Genomic DNA, 18,941 nt, shown 5'->3' with positions numbered 1-18,941 from the left:
ATAAACTTTTATCCTCTATGGCATTAGCCATGTTATCAGGGGTCATAGATACAATGAGATCATTGAAGACATCTGCATTTTCTTCAGTTTCCTGTTGTGCATCTATGAAGCTCTGAAGCAGAAGCCGCTCATATGATTCACTGACGACTTTGAGAGACCATAATTCCTGGCTGTACCTCTTGCCACCGAGAACTTTCCCGACACATCCCGATGTAACAAGACCAGCTTCAATAAGCAATTCAGAATACCCAGATCCAGCCATTTTATGACCACTCATGTTCAAATAATTCATATTGGTATGGAAGGCATTAATTATAACAAATTGGTTTTTTGTATTCAGTAGGATTGTCCCATATCAACGGCAGAGCTTTCATACATACCCCTTAGCAAAATATGGTTATAGTATATAATTGGCCAACCTCTTTTGTAGCTTTCTCGCACCGCTTAAGTAATTCTTTGACAACATTATATTCTGTGTTAGGTTCTGGGATCCAGGGATAGTTATCCAGTAGTGGTCGGAGTGGTGCAATCTGTTGCTGAAATAGCAGTTTGTTTCCCTGTCAAAGCTTTTTGACATAATATCCAAATTAAATAGAACATTTGGCAAATGCAACTTTATTTTCGGTAGGCTTGTCAATGTATTCCAAATTCATTACTGGTCCTCGTCTGATTGATACATGGAAAGCAGGAAGAGCTGAGGGGGATCTTGTTTTCTTACTAGAAAAAACATAGAAACAGTAAGCTATGATGCTGATTGAGATGGAGTATAAATCCCTTGGACCAGCATTATTCCTCCTGCAGTGTTGACGAATGGAGAACCATGAATTCCTGTTAAGTGTTGATAAAGTTGTTCTATTCGGAATGAAACCCAGCATTGTATGGTGTTTTAACATTCTGATTAGTCATACTGTAGATTTTTGCTCCAAGGCTGTGTCTACTGCAGATTCTAATCCCGCTGCAAAGCAGTTGCTTTCACAGTGACCACATCTGTTTAACAATGTTAGTAATAGTTTGCTACGATACAAATATCTTAATGTCATACACAGCAAAATGTATTTGGGTATTCTCCACTCCCCGTTAGTAACAGTACGGCATATATCCAGCGCAACTGACTGAACAAGGCGATTTGCATCACCTGACGTGCTAATCATTTGTTTGTCCATTACAATACTCAAGAACTTCCTTAGCTGGTTAGGTATCACTTCTGATGTGATCTCCAAATCGTTGGCAGAGGGTGGCCATAACAGTTCCTTTGATTCTCTAAATTATTCCACAATTATTCCACTCAAAAGCAAAGCAATTTCTCTAAAAGAATCAGTAGTAGCAAGACTGTATGCCTTACTTACCGCATCTCCAACTGTTATTTTAGTGCTGTATAGTACGAAAAATAGTTGACTGTTTGCCGGATTACACTTAACATACTGAATTTTGGCCGTTCAGATCAGAGTGATTTTGAAGTTTTGGCTTTAATCTCTTGGCACCTTGGTATTTGGGGTTCTTGAAGGGCATTTTCTCTAACTCAGCAGTGTACATTAATGTAAGACATGAAAGCTGAATTACTTTACTTGCTTCGATCACATGCTCTGTAACATATGCAACCACATGATGAAGTGCAGATTTATGGGCATCTTCTAGAGCTGTCTGTGCAGCAAGTGACTAATTATCTTGACTCCTCTAATACTCTGGTTTCTTTGTATACTTTCTTCTACAAGAAGGATGATATCAAGCTTCACAAGCAAATAAATCATATCCTCGTATATGCAACAATAGGTTTTTATCATTGTGTTCCTCTGCTACTCTAATATATCCTTCCAAACTTCTCTTTCGAATGTTTTTTTACTCTCTTTTGTGCGGCTTCTTCCTTTCTTTACATGAATACGGCCAGACTTATCGCAGAAGATACGAGTACAATCAGGGTCAAAAATTATTTTATCTTTACTGGTCCTATGCTTCTTTTCTCTTAAGCTCTCGCCAACAGTTGCACTTACACTTACACTGGAGCTTTACAGTCTGTTAAGGTTGCAAGTAAACCGAAAATAACAGTTGCGATGGTATCCATCGAGATTACGCCTTTTCGGTAGATGATCCTTCAGGCTCAGAAATACGTTGATGCTTTACATTCTGGATATATGTCTATCGTTTTTGAAGATCTTTTAACTCTGAAAACAAGACTAAATTTCCATGTTCGGTGCTCTCGAAATAAATGACAGTTGCCTTGGCGCCACCCCTCTCGAGGAGGGTCTTTTTTTGTTCAGTCAAAGTGGGAGCTCATTTTCTTTTTCTCTATGACATCTTAGGGGTACAACTGGTTACTCAGTACCTGGGATACATGAATATATATCAGAAAGATACTTTGAGTGATTATGTTTCTGCAAAACAGTTTAGAAACTAACCAATTTCTAACAATTACTGTATTAAAATAATAACGATAAACCAAAGAATTATACAGCTGATGGATTGGATAATTTTATGTCTAAATGATTTTACATTAATAAAGATGCCAAAATATCATGTTTACCTTGTATTTCCTTTGGAAGGCACAGGTATTATAACATAAACATGCCTGCCATTGCTAATGATAAAAAAAAAAATGTGATACGAGTATGTTTTTTGCGGCCACTTTACACAGCGAAAAACCAGAGAGTGCCCACTTTTCTTTTTTGTTAACATGCCAAACCTGTTTTGGGACACTTTATAGTATATAAAAATGCTTGGCTTATTAAATCCTGAGGAGGGCTAGTGCCCCACCTCTACATACCGGACTATTATGTATTCTAATTTCTTTTTTAATTACTTGTATTTTGAAAGTATACATGCGTAATTTACCCCACAAAGATATTTTTGGTTACTTTTGTCAAAGAGTTTGTGAACGTGAATGTGAAGAATTTATAAGACAGTGAAAATGATAAAATGAATTACCAAATTATTATAAAAGACTAAACTTACAAACCGCAAAGCGAAAAATTAACTTTTCTCTAAACAAAACATGTCGATTTCACAAAAGATATTGATAACCTTTATGACAGTTTTCAGACCTATTATCATATATCATTATTTTTCTATTGTCCAGCCACACATTCAGCTCATAATAGCTAACTTTTTTATCTATCTATCTATTTATTTATCTATCTATCTATCTATGTAGAGTTAGTATGCATTTTAGTCTATTTGTTACTCGTACCAATTTTTCCTTTTAGTTCTTCTAATTAATCGTCCATTTTACCATTAAGGGACTATATCTTTTGTCTATACCCCACTTCTCTCTACTACAAAAACAAATAAGCAACACACCTGGAGGTTTAAGGTAAACTTCTTCCTTCCACTCCTTCCCTTTTCGTAGTTTCCCGTCGAATTGCCCTCTCTGCCTCTAATCCTTCTTCCTTTTTTGATGTTCCCAAAATTCTCTTTTTCGGCAGGTATGTCTCCCTGGCAAATTTTGTTTAATATTCAAAAGAATCTGACTTTGAGACTCTCTCTCTCTCTCTCTCTCTCTCTCTCTCTCTCTCTCTCTCTCTCTCTCTCTCTCTCTCTCTCTGACATTCCTTTATGCTTTTTCAAATCTCTTTTTCTCTCTCTTCTCTCATTCCTTTATGCTTTTCAAACTTTCTCTCTCTCTCTCTCTCTCTCTCTCTCTCTCTCTCTCTCTCTCTCTCTCTATTACACATGTAAGCACACATATGCATGGACGCATTAAAACGTATACATATGCCTTGCACCTTCCGTCTGGAAAACAAAGGATTTAACAATGGTTGTTATTGATTTAATTACTTTAATGGAGCGGAACAATTCAATCACTTTTATTTCGGAGAACAATAAAAGTCTCCCATTGTTTGTGTTAAATTCACATCACGCCGTTTTATTGCAGCCAAAGGAACGGAAACATTCTCTGTTTTCTTCTTTGACTGTTTTCATCTATTTATGATTTCACTTATTTCAGTACTCCTCTTTTCAGATGCACTTAATATTCGTTGCCTTGACCTTTATATGATTTGTTTCACTTTACCGACGTAGGATTATTCGTTCACTGAAATCATTTCAAATTATATTTGTTTTTAGATTTGAATGTTTTGTTTTCCGTTGCCTCCAATTTTCTGTTGCTTTGCTGCCTTGATCTTTCCGTCATTTGTTTATGGGTAGCTTTGAGGTTCAGTTTCTGATAACAGATCCCTTATTGAACCGGAAGTCAAAGCATAGAATGAACACAAATAGAATGTCGATTTCCCAAAAATATTTTGTGTTTGAAGGGAAGCCATTAATGAGTGTTGAGAAGCATGAACTTCCTCCAGTCACGACGCATCTTCAGTGATATCGTATGCGAATATTAACGCCAGTTCAAAAGTAACGACTATTGCAGTAGTCAATGGACAGAAATAACTTTACCTTCCTCTAAAATGTCAACCAAATGGATTTTGAGACAGTGCTTTATCCTAATAGACCACTGAAGAAAGGAACAAACCCAGTGATGTGGAGTATTGTTCATCAACATTGTGACTGCTAAAATTAACAGTCAATATAAAAGGCAGAGAAAAGGTTCATATAATAATTGTTACCCAAGGGCACTTAGTCACTCGACCTGTCACGGCAGGACAGCCACCTCTGTCCCTAAACTTAAATTTTTCCCGCATGTTGAGTAGTTTGGGAACAATAATGAAGTCATCGATTCTGGGAAGTAGTAAACAGGGACCCTGAATTCTCTAGACCTATCAATTAGTACTCTGAAATCTGAGGTTATATGGAAGAATAATGTAAAACCTTCTTCCTCAATTTTTCACTGTGTTGTAAATAACATTCCAGAAATCAGTATACAGACAAAAAAATAGAAACAAACTTTTGACAAATAAACAGAAGCAGACTTTTGACAAGACCTGTAAACGCTGACAGCTTAAAAAAAAAGAAAAAAAGTTAACTTGACGCAAATAATGTTAAAAAGTTAATAACTAATCACAGGCTTTAACAGAAAGGAATTATGTAAAGAGTCAGTCACTGACCACAAAGATAATACCCATGTGGAAAACAAGGTAGTTACTTAATTGTAATACTTTTTATGTCTGTGGACTATGCGCAGACATGTAGAGCAAATGACTCTTTTCTCTATAATGATAAGAATTTTAGCTTAGGCAGAAAAACTACTTTAGAGGTTTACATTACTGTCCATTAAATTTTGGTCTTTGGTCAGTTTTTAAAAAAACGACATAATAATTTATCATTGACCCTGTGAGGTGAGAAGATGAAATATACAGTCGTTGTTTTGCTCATACCCATCATCGTCATTAGAATAATCATACTCAGAAGAACAAGAAGAATTAGAAGAAGAAGAAAAACGAAGAGTTAATAGATACCCGTTGCAATAAAAAACAAATGCCTCTCATATTCCTCCCGTCTTCATTGCGAAGTTTGGAACTAAATCAATGAATCAAACATGAACGGTGGAGTATAACTGGACAAGTTAAAAGATAATTCCTTTAAATAAAGGAAGAAAACAATCTCATAGATTTTAAGTACAGAACAGGTGGACAAATCTAGGTACTCAATATTTGATCACGGAAAAACAAGGTGGCGTTTGAATAAGTGCTTCGTCACGCAGAGCCCTGTAAATATTTAAACTTTTGCAAAAACTATTTAACAAAGGTACAGGATATAGTGAGGAAAAAATCTGCATGCCCATTAAAATAAAAAATAAAAAACGGTTCTAATTATCATAATGTTTATATCCTATGAAGTAATAAATATTTCAAAAAAAATTATCGATTATTATTTTACTAAAATAACGAAAATTTGATTAATATATTAAGTGTTGCATGAAGGGAACGCATAAAATAAGAAAGTGATCTTAATCTTTCGAAAATAGTTCAAGCAAAAGTGCGTAGGGTATTCATTATGATAAGTTCAGTTATTTTCTAATTAATACGATAACCTCCTGCAAAAAATTGAATACAGAGTTGTTTTAGGTCCACGGATGAGTAATTAAACCTGCGGATACAGGTAAAAAAGAAGACCATTCATCGAAAATAAAATTCTCTGAACAGAGGTCAAGTTTTGAGTCTGAATGAAAGTCTGTGAAAGAAGATTTGTCCTAGTAGTAACGACACAATTACAAATTGTAGAACATAAATCGAATTAGTTAAATAAGGAGACTTCAATACATTCCTAGCATGAAACTAAGATTAAAACCTCAGTAAAATTAACACGTTAAAGGATTGGAGAGGTAAAAAAATATACATATCACAACGCATAATAATTTCCTTTTTCGTTTAATCTGGATGCTGTTAAATAAGAGAAAACCATAAATCAGCTTACACTAGTATAAGCCTGAAACTCAGGGAGTTGATGTGAATAATGTTGTTAAACATCACCATCATTTTCGAGGTAATATATTCCCTTGAATATATTATGTTTTCCTTACATGAGGAAGGTTTGTTTACTTTCCTTTTTGATGCAACGAATATGCAACTTTACTTACTATGTTGACCCTTTTACTTCCAGGAATTTAATTCATATATAATATTATATTCAAGATTATTATGTAGATCTTCCTTTATATTTATAGATAAACCTTGAATATTAATAGCGACAATACATTTCACCAATGAGAATCTCTCTCTCTCTTATTTTACTACACACACACACACACACACACACACACACACACACATATATATATATATATATATATATATATATATATATATATATATATATATATATATATATATATATATATATATGTATATATATATATATATATATATATATATATATATATATATATATATATATATATATATATATATATATATATATATATAATATATAATATATATATATATATGCATACATATAAATAAAAAGATTTGAGAAAATTTGTAATTCAACTTAAAATTTAACCACTCTTGATTGTATAATTAATAACTATAAAGTTTCTGGGAAACAGTACAATTTTCTTCTTGTTCAGTGGAAGAAGAAGAAGAAGAAAAAGAAGAAGAAGAAGAAGAAGAAGAAGAAGAAGAAGAAGAAGAAGAGAGAGAGAGAGAGAGAGGGAAAATTCCCGTATATTATCAGTAAAGTAAAATTGCTCATCTTTCAGGCAAATTATTTGGCTTTAAAACTTTCAATATTAAATTTAACTCAATTGTCTTCAAACATTTGCAATCTCCTTTCTAGACTGCTATCCTTTTGAATTTCTCGAAATAAAAAAAGACAAATCTATCCCTCAAAATTTTTGGTCCCTCGTGACGAATAAATTAAATCGAAAGTGATTTATTTTGTATTCACCGTCAAAATCAATGTAGGTCCCCTGACACACTGTCAATATTAAGATGAAATGATATGGGATGAAAACATTCCATTTTAGACATCTTGATTAATATTTGATATGAAGAGATTTTATGGAATAACATTCTGAATAACATTCTAAACACACACATACATGCATGCACACACACACACACATATATATATTTTCAAGATGCTGCCTTTGTAATACAGTACATATATCATCCTATAATTTTGATATATTTACTATTTTTTTATGTATTATGTGTAATAATGACAAATTATGATTTAAATAACTTAATAGCGTAATTTAGAATGAATAATATCTTTCTTAATAAAAACGTAGCATAAGGAACACGTACGTGTGTCCTAGTGAGGACTTGTTTCATTTCAATTGTCATCAGTTGAGAGAAGAGAGAGCACTTTGTTTGTGGTTATACGATGAAAGGTTAGAATAACAATTACTGATCAGTTCTGGAAATCCACTTGAGTTTTTCGTCTTGTTTATAAAACACGTCAATCATAATTAGGAGATTGCAGTATGTTTCAGTCATGTAGAGGTTTCTGTAAAGATTTGTCCCATTCGAGAACAAGAAGAGTGATTTCGCATTGTTACGTGCATTGCTCTGATCACGTACGCCCCTTTGAGAGAAAGAGTAACATGTCCCGATTGCGTTCAACACGTTTTGCTGGGATGACGTCGCTTTCCTTCTAGAAATTTCTCCATGGTATCTCGCACTCAAAATGTTTTAATGACGTCACCTCCCTGCTTCTAGAACTTCTTTTGTATCTCATAACCAAAATGCTTTAATGACGTCATGTAATTGTTTCATGTGATGCTGGAATTCTGAAATCTATTCATTCTGATTTCCGAGACCAATTAGTTTGGTTCCCTCTCTCTCGCTCTCGTTTTTAAAAAGAGATTACTTTTAACGTAGTGTTTTGTGGTCACGTATTAGCGTTAACTTTTGAGATCTGAATTTAGTAAAATTATTTAATTTGTAACGGCGCCTGGTAAAGAAGTGTGATTAGTGAAATTAGCGCAACTGCAAAGGGATTTTACAGAGGTTTTCACATGTTTGTGTACGGTAACGTGAATTTTATTTATTGATACCATAGTATAATAAGTTATGGAAATTTTGCCTTACTGAAGTTATTATTGATAAATCTTATGTGTATTTTTGTGTGTTTTTCTGTTTGCAATCTCTCATATTTTCACATTTTTTTATGTTTGTGATGTAACATTTATTTACATAGCACTTTAAATATTTCTTGGTAATTTAACATTGCATACTTGATTTAATTTTTCATTTATTAAGATTTTCTTTTCAATCTTGAGTGATTCTTAATAGTTTAAATTTTGCTTGATTAATTTAAATTCCTGATAAAGTTTTTGTGAATTAGTTTTGTTTCATAATTTAATTCAAGAATTAAGTTTTGTGTTATTTTCAAGTAATAGTAAATTTTTCAGATTGTGAATTGTAATTATAATTTTGAATTTAAAAATAAATTTTTGTGTTTAATATTTTTAGAAAAAGAGTGTTTCATTTTTTGACCACCAGTGAAAAGGATTGATTGTATGTGCATAAGGCAAAGTGATAAACATGTTTTGTTCTTTTAGTTTTGCTAAAGTGAGTTAAGACCATGGAAACGGTTAAAGTTGTGTGATGGAGTGATGTCCCTTTTTCTCTAGAATATTTCTTGTTTAATTGTTGATACCTCACACATATTCTGATAAACTTAGTTTGATTTTTCAAGTGATTAATAAGTTTTTAAAGGGATCACTATTACCTTTAGAGTACTCAGTCGCAATTCTTATTGTTATGAGAGTTCAGGCATCTGGCTGAAGTGAGGTATATTTTTGAATTTTGAGATTAGTTGTGTAATAACCAGGTACTTGGTACTCATCCTGATGATATGTATACACATGTGTGTGTGATTCTGTGTATGCATGTGTGTGGCGTGTAAGTCTCTTGTCAGTAATCATAAAATATATGTTTTAATACTGCAATGCATATTTAATGGACTGATTAAATTGTAATAAAAAAAAAAATACACCGCACTAGTGATGCGTGGTGTTTAAAGTTTAAAATACGATGGATGGGGAAGAAGATGACCATAAATAAATAATACCGTTGAGAGAAGAGAAAGTAAAAAAATAATGGTAATTTTCATTAGTATAAATAATATAATTAGAAATAAGTGGTCACATTGTGAAAAATACCAGTAGTTTGTTAAGTGAAAATATTGAATCAATCATAATAATTTAATGATTTACACTGAATAAATCCAGAATTATATCTTATGAATGTGTGAGAGAGAGAAGACAAGAGATCAGAGAGAGAGAGAAAGAGAGAGAGAGAGAGAGAGAGAGAGAAATCAGCAAATATCAGTAAGATGAACATTTAGACATCTTCGCCAGTGACATACAGATGTATTAAATAGCAATAATAAGTATTCAAGCTCTTTAACCATTTGAAATAAGGTAATTGATGTGCTAGGATCTCAAGGAGGAACTGGGTGAAACTCACAGTTGCATTAAGAAGTAATAGCTAGAGATGTTGACAGGAATATTAAAGAAAAGAAGCAGGAATGGAGGTCAAGTAAAAGGTCAAACAACGGGTGTAACTAGGGACCGAAAGGATGCTGCTCACAGCCTTCACAGCACCACGGGAGGTGCACTGAGGGCCCTATTCCCTTAGGGGGACATGAGACTGCTTTTCAGATAAGGCAAGGCATATAGCGACTGATTACACACAAGTAGACAAACAGACGAATCGGATAAATGCTGGCCGTGGTTACAAATGCTCTGGCATGGAAAAAAGTTAAAGTTAAGGAGGACTTAAAATTCATTTACAAATTGTTTCTCCACCCTTTGGAAAACATGAGAAAGCTAAAACGATTTTTAGGTTTCTTTGATACTGACATTCTAACCTGATATTCTCAATCATGCAATTTTGCACGAGAGAGAGAGAGAGAGAGAGAGAGAGAGAGAGAGAGAGAGAGAGAGAGAGAGAGAGAGAGAGAGAGAGATATTCAGTCTTGCTATATCCTGTAATATTAGTTTTTCTTATTTTACAATTTTCTTTCTCATGAACGCGATAATTGATTTACTAAACCAATGCTGGATTCATAAATGAAAAGTATTTAACAATAAACTGTAGGATTATAAAGTGATTTGCCAAGATATGAAAAACAAAATTTAAGTTATTAATCACATTTGATCTTTGATCATTCCACTCCTCTTCAGAGTTTAACATAAAACATGCAATCTCGCTATTGACTCCCCATTGAATTTTTCTTTGTGAACTTATTTAACTGGGATGGGGTATCAATTCTGTTGATTAAAAAATTCACTTAATGGTAGCAAATTGGAAGTAAGTAATAAACCATCAATAAGAGTAAACTGAAAAATTAGGATAAATTTAAAGTAACCATTAGCTATGACAATCTTTACAATTATCATATTAGCTTTCCCATTGCAGAAATTGTTTAGTAAATGAAATAATTAACTATCACGTTTATGTATTTAGGCTAATGGGAGATGAAAACATAAACGAAAAGGGAAGTAAATGATGAATTCTGGGAGCGAGGAAAAATTTCACGACGCAGTTGTCAGATAGTTTGAATGGTAAGTTGCGTATGTGCCCAGTATGAAATAAATAGCCAAATATGGTCCTCATTAAATTATGCCAAAAATTGGTGTTCAGGTGATTACAATGGGAGATGCCTGAAGTACGTTGCATATCATCTTGAAAAACCAGTGCAAAGTGTAACAAATATCGGTAAAATAATGGTTCTTTTATTCGTATCCAAGAATTGTATCTGATTCCTTGAATGTCAGTAAGTTGCTTTAATACTCTGCATAGGAATATCAATCACCCACTGGATAAAAAGAATGCATCCACTGCCAAAATCTTGTTTGGTTAAAACATTTAGCAGCCTCCATTTCAGAAATAATTTTTGTTCACTAAAATTCTCTCTAAGGCTTCATAATAAGTTCCATTTTCATCCATGTGCACATTCCAATCCTTGTCCAGGAATGCTAACCCGTAAGTACTTAATTAAGAGGATTTTCTGAAATTACCTAAATAATTTTTCCTCTGAATTCTGAAGGTTATTAAAATTCAATGTTTCGGGTTACGTAGCTAAAGGAAAATTACTAAAAAAAAAAAAAAAAAATAAGACGAATATTGGATAGTAATGAATATGAAGCTGTAAGCGGAACGGGGCTACACGGTGAGGAAAAGAAGTATTGTAGGTATTTAACTAGACTGTGCACTAGGAGATCCTGAAAGGAAATGAAAGTTGTTTTAAATCAGAGATTTTTATGTGAGATGGGAAATTTTAAATCAATTGACGAAACATCTGAATGGAAGGAGACTGATATTTCAGTGATCGGTATTATGGAACACAACAGAGCAAAAAACAATAATTCATTGTTTGTCAAAATGTGTCCTCCCATTACTGGGACAGGGTCGTTAGTACACTTCAAATGGTGCACTGCAGGCATTAAAAAAAGGTGCTTGCAAATGCCCCATCGTCCTGCTAATGTACTAACTTTTTTAGCTTTTTGCTTTTCTTCCGTTCCCGCTTCTTTTCTTCAGTCTTGCTATCCAACACATCGAACTATTACTTCTTAGTGAAACTGCGCGGTTTCCTCCAGGTTCTACTTTTAGATCGATGAGCTTCATATTTATTTTCTCGTGTTTGTTATCTTGCTGTCCAACAATTTTAACTCTCTCTTTTCACTGCCTTAATCTCTGAAAGGCAGTCTAAATTTTATAGCACAAGATCAGATGTCTCCTGTGGGAACGGGAATATCAACCAACATAAAATTATCCCCCTGTTTTCTATAAAGGAGGACGTAAATTTGGAAACTGGACCGTATAATCAAATCTTATGAATTATCGTCCACATGGGATGATTTTGGGGAGACCTGATTTTGTTGGCGAGACAACTGTCAGGGGACGTAAAATTAGTCATAAAATTCTCTCTTCTCTCGACAGTATATTTGGGAGGTTTTAGAGATACTTTTATCACAATCGTCACAGCTGCTGTTTGGTGCAGAGCCAAGTTATAACGAAAATGCCACATAGACTCGTTATCTTCTCTGTTCAAAGACTCCCTGTCGTCCCACGGCCCCACCTCTTTTTATGAGGGGGATATGTACCACACGGCAACATCATATTTTCCAAATATCTTCTGTTCTGAATCGTGACCATACAAAACATCTAAAACAGCCGGATTTTCCACGCAAAATGAGGGGTGTAAATCTGTAAAAAAATGTCGGAAAGGAGCATTCCCTTTCACATTATCAAAATTAATTTTCCCGAAATAAATTAGTTAATTCTAGCTGTTCTTTATTTTAATAAGACTGGATATAATATATGAAAGTCCACTAACGGGGATAATCGAAAGAAAATTAGATTATAACATAAAAACCAACTTTATATATTTCAACTTAATTAAAAGTGTTCCCCAATTAAGTTCATAAAAATTGTTGAAACAAACAATAGCCTGGCACATTAAGGATTGCTTTTTTGTTTCCTTAGTAATCAAATTATGATAAACGAACATAAGACTTACATATTTCATAAACATTTTCTGCAAAAAGTCCTTGAAAATCCTCACCGTAATTAATTATTGTTACTGTAAAGAAGATTAACATTTTGGAAAAGTTCCAGTAAAATTAATCTCGAGTAAACGAAGGTGAGAATATAACGAGTCACCTGTGCTGATATAAATGATTGTAATTCCATACTAAAATGGTCTTAGTAGAATAAAATACTTTTCGAAAGAGGTCTGTACTGTTAATTATCGTAATTCAATATCAGAATGATGTTCATGCAATGAATTCACTTTCCAGGGTTCCAGATGTAAGAAAAAAACTTTTCAGGAGTGGGAGAACAGATGTGGAAATATAAGGGTCAAATTCATTGTCAGATAAATAGAACTGACATTATGAATCTCTTTTACTTGACCATTTTATTCTTTTTTATAAAAAAAAAACACGAACCTGTATGCTGTTACATCATAATAACCGAATTCAACCTGAAGCGAGGCAATGGGCAGAGCGATAGTACATTAAAAATTCCTTGGAAAAAAATATAAATAACATAATGGTTGAGTTAAGAACGACCAAGAATCTCTCTAAGTATCGATGAATTATTCATTATCACTGAAACATTATAATTTATTATATTTTTATAGATTCAGTCGTGTATTTATAACTTTTCACATAGCCGTTTTAAACGTTAAAAAATGCTTGTCTTATTTATGATTTAGTTAATGTTTTGTAACTTCAAAAATCATATGAAATGTTTCAGTCGTCATTTTAGCTTTATTCTGCGCTGCATTTTTTTCACTTTTTGTCCTAATCTTCAATGCGATGGCTATCTAAATACTTACCAATTAAGAAAAATATCTTTTGAAAGAAATATATTGTAGATTCTTTTGAAATAACAAAGTGGTGAACATAACTATGATTTTCCTGAGAGAGAGAGAGAGAGAGAGAGAGAGAGAGAGAGAGAGAGAGAGAGAGAGAGAGAGAGAGAGAGAGACAGAGTTTGATTAACTTCAAAGGAATTTGGCTTTTAATATTACCTTACCGAAAATGATTAACTATATACTACAGAAGTACAGGATATTATTAACAATATTCTCAAATTCTATATGTGATCTTAACTACAATAGAAAAATTTTGTTTTATACTTGCTAACTATTCACATTTTCTGTCTGCATTAAACTCAATTTTGATGTTTCCTGCCAACAGAATAGTGATAAACTGACTCAGAATACTTCGTTATGAACTACTCTAATGAACAACATATATGTACTGATAGATTTCTGTAATAAAATTGTGTGTAAGAAAGCCATTGCTAATAGAGATACGTTACTCCCTCGTTAAATTTCTTAAGTTAATTTATATTTATTTTATATCTGAATATATATTATTCCTTATATACTATTTGAATACTGTAGAATTGCAATAAATACCCAAAATTATAAGGTAAGTTATTTTATCTTTACAGGATATTCCAAATGAGGCTATTGTCAACATCAGAATGGGCTCTATCGTAACTGGCAAATGAAATCGTTAGTTTAATATCATTATAATGGCGATTGTCGTGGATGATTTTACATTAATGCAATTGATTAGTGAAGATTACAATGAGTATTTTACAGGAATTAATAATTCAATTAACGCCTGAGATCTCCAGCAAAGAAGTGAGCTAAATCAACGAGTTGCTAAACAAAAATGGATTAACATTCCTAGTATTCTCTTACATTATGGAAAGGGGATTTTCATAGCGTTTACCCAATTTAAATTGTAGAAAAATAAAACAAAAATTTTACAAAATTCAATAGACTTGGCAGTACACGATAAAGTTAGTATTATAAGCTCCATCTCTGAACACTTACTGGAATCGTCTCCCAATATTCTACCACTTCTTTGAATATTTACTCATTCATGAATTAAAATTTTACTTTCATGCTTTCACGCAGTCATTGATAAGGGAATTTTATTTGGTAAAGGGGCACGATTTACATATTCCCGTAAAGAGTTTAAAATAAATGTAAGAATGATTATTGTGGCTTTCCGAAAATCACACTAGTTCAGAATAGAATAAATTCCCGAAAAAAAATGTTGTTGGATATTCTGGTCTTTGATTTAAACTTTTGATTAAAATTATAATACTCTTATGTATACCAAACTAAAGTCATCTTTACTTTCATTTTTTATATATGTTTTAGTCATCTCTGGACTGGGCCATTTCTTCGAACGTATGAAGTAAACATTCGCTTTTTGCCAAAAATACTTCTCCTGCTTAAATTCTATATTTGAATTATGATGGATAATCTTTCCATTTTTATATATATGAATTTTAATGGTTTCCATAAATAACAAACATCGACCGAGGAACTGAACATTTTAACAAACCTTATACGATTAAGAATCGTTTTATTGCAAAAGCTCCATTGAACTAACGACCTGATTATTGGTGATTCTGTTTGAAAATCTCGTAAAAGAATATCGAAGAAAACATTTCTTTACTAGATGCTCCATTTTATTCTTCATTTATTTAATAATTGATTAGTTTATTGAACTATGATACTGTATTTGAATAAATTCTGCTTAGTTCCATACAGAGTTATGAAGAAAAAAATGGGGAATGTCGCAATTTATGTCCTGGATTAAGGTTTGTCATATAAATATTTAGTTCAAACAGCCTAAATAGAAACAGAAAATGAAAGAAGAATGCTCTAAACATTCTATGGAGTTTGTTTGGTTTAAAAAAATAAAAATAAAAATGAGATTGTGTAATGGAACAGCAAAAGCAACATTATTACATATTTGCTCAGAGTATCTCAGTGAATGTAATACTTTACAATATTCACATAAACCGTGCTGTATATATGAAATCAAAATACTAAAGTGATGAAACATATGAGTGGATATAAAAAAAACGTGTAAATATGCCTTTGCGATGCGACTCAATGCTGGTGAAAGTCGAATGTCATAGAATATGAGATGAAGAAAAATCGTCCTATTTTTTCTGAAAATATGTTCACAATTTTAGCGTTGTGGCGCCAAAAAAAAGAGCATCGAATTTAAATCAAATATGTTTTCCGTTACTCAGCTTTGAAAGAAAAACGAGGTGGCGTTTGAATATTTGCTTCAACTCGTAAAGCCCTGTAAATATTTAAACTTTAATAAAGACCGCTTCATAAGGGGACGGGGATATAGTGAAGAATGGGATTATTTATTTATCACGGAAATGGTTTTCATGGTCATTAAAATATAAACGATGAAACGGTACTAAAAATCATAATGTTTATATCCTATTTGCAAGGGCTCACAATAAGCATCTTGAAATGAAATTGATTTTTTTGCTCTGATATAATAATGGGCGGATTCTACTAAAATCACGAAAGTGAGATTTATATATGAAAGTGCTGTATGAAGGGAACACATAAAAAGCGAAAATAATTTGAACTTTATGAAAATTTAATCTATTACCAGCAGTCATTTGGTTCCAGTGACGGTGCATTCGGTATTCTTAATAATAAGTTCACTAAGCAGAACAATGTATTAGGAGGACATTTATCGCTTACTTTAAAATTAATACAAACAAATTCCTACAAAAGGCAGATTAAAGAATAGTTTCAGGTCCGAGGGTAGTAATTAAGCCTAAGGCTACAGGTAAACAAAAACTGACCATTCATTCAAAGTAAGATATTCTGAATTAAGGTAAGGTTTTGATTCCGAATGAAAATTTCTTAATGAAGATTTGATTTAATAATAATGATACAATCATAAATTATAGAACACAATTCGAAGTGGATAGATAATGGGACTAATTTATATTAAGTAAAAAAAAATAAAACCTCTGTCAAATTAACACGTTAAAGGATTACAGAGTTACAAAAAGTATTTATAGCACAAACCATATGTTCCCACAATAATTTCCTTTCCGATTTGAAATATTTCCTCTTTGTACCTTAATATTGTAGAATATTAGGAAAACATGAATTAGCTTACATTGGCATAACCCTGAATTTCGCTGTTAATGTGAATAATTTGCTAAACACCACTGTCATTTTCGAGGTACCCTTTTCTCCTGGACATATTAATTTTCTCGTGCATGAGGAAGGCTTCTTTATTTTCCTTTTTCATGCATCAAATATGTAACTTAATAACTATTCTGTCCCTCTTACTTCAGTAGATTAATTCATAAATAATTTTACCCTTAATGTTATTTGAGGATAGAAATTCTTATCAAGAAAGTATGGGATGTTCGCCAAATGAAATTATTTTCTGTCGAGACGTGAGAAGTCCGTTGAAAATCCTTGCAGAGAACTGGGAAGAAATTGGAGAGGAAGTCCAAGGAGAATATGTGAAGAACTTGAGGAAAAGGTTAAAAGAAACTAGAAAATTCTCTTTAGAAAATTTTAAGACAAGCCAAAAGAAAATGAAAAGAAAGTATGATGCTAAGACTAAGCTAAGAAACTTTAGTGTTGGACAACAAGTTCTAGTGCTTTTACCAGTGAAAAGGTTTCCCCTTACAAATAAATTTCAAGGTCCTTATAGGATAACAGGAAAGTTAAATGATCGAACTTGTGTGATTGAAACACCAGGGAGAAGGATAAGACAGAGGAAATACATGTAAATCTTTTGAAACCCTACTTCTCAGAGACTAGAACTGAGGTTATGTCTATAGCCCAAACAACTTCATCTACAGAGAATGATGATGGCTATGAGTTGGGAGCTGAAAGCAAGATGAACAATTCCTCAATATTAGTAAATTTAGAAAACTAACTAAAACATCTAAGTGTTGAACAAAGCAAAGAATTAACTGATATGATCCAAAGTTTCCCTGAGATTTTTACAGACATTCCTAAGTGTACCGACTTGACAAAGCATGAGATAAAGATCAGAGAAGATGCTAAACCATTCAAGCAAAGAGCTTACCGTGGATCACCCTTTCATCGAGATGTTTTGAAAAAGGAAGCTGAATATTTGTTGCAGCACGGATTGGCAGAGCCCAGTTCAAGTCATTACAGTTCTCCTTGTTTGTTAGTGAAGAAACCAGATGGCTCATTTAGGATGTGTACTGATTACAGGAAACTGAATTCCGTCATTGTAGCTGATAATTACCCCTTACCTCTTATTGATCAATTACTTGATAATATTGGGCAAGCCAAGTTTGTTTCTAAAGTGGTGAAAGAGTTACAAAGATTTGTGAATGTGCTTAGAGTTGATTGCCTATTTTGTGTTAGTTTTTCAGCCATAATAATTTCCCTGACTGATTATATAATCTTGTGGTGCAAAGAGAGATAACATTTTTGGAGAGAGCAGTGTAATTGTAGATTAAATTTTTTTATCCTGTTCCGAATCGGTGGATTCGAACCCAGGACAATTAATCTTCTCGGGGAGGAATATTATAAGGTGTTATAATATATAAAATCATTCTACAAGTGTAATGTATATCTCTGTGAAATTTTGATGTTTTATTTGCAGATTCATCGTTTGTTGTGATGATATGATTTTAAAATGTCTTTTTCTTACAGATAAATTGTATCATGTGATCTTACAATGTCTTGATATGTTTTTTCCATTTGTTTAATATATGGTGCAGTATATGAAAATTGTATACTGAGTGTTAACGTGTTGTAGAGTGAGGGAGAGATATTTTTTGGAACCATTGTCACTTAGCCTGCTTCCTGTATTTACTCAAGTGTTTGGAGAAAGGCAGAGGCCTCTTGTCTTATCAGGCATGCATAGACAGCTAGCGGCGAATTACCTGTTACACATTTGTTCTGTGTGCCTATCCCATGGTTATCAGCTGTGTCTATGCTTATTCTTTTCCATGATCTTGAGTAATGGAATGAGGAACAGAGAGGTAGATGAAGTTGACATGCTGACAACGAGCCAGTTTTAGTCCAAAACCACTTCCTTCTATTTGCTCAGTTGGTTTGAATGGGCGGATGATGTCAATCAATGATAAGAGCTCTGGGATATTTCCATCTGGGCCTTAGAATTCTCTGTATGTATACTGTACATGTATACCTGTATGTATAATGTATGTACACTTTATGTATCATGTATTCTGGGAGGGCTTGAAGATAAAAGAGCAGTACTGAACCAGAAGCAGTTAGTTAGG

Source organism: Macrobrachium rosenbergii, chromosome 54 (assembly GCF_040412425.1).
Source record: "Macrobrachium rosenbergii isolate ZJJX-2024 chromosome 54, ASM4041242v1, whole genome shotgun sequence".
NCBI lineage: Eukaryota > Metazoa > Arthropoda > Malacostraca > Decapoda > Palaemonidae > Macrobrachium > Macrobrachium rosenbergii.
This window is presented reverse-complemented; position numbering follows the sequence as displayed.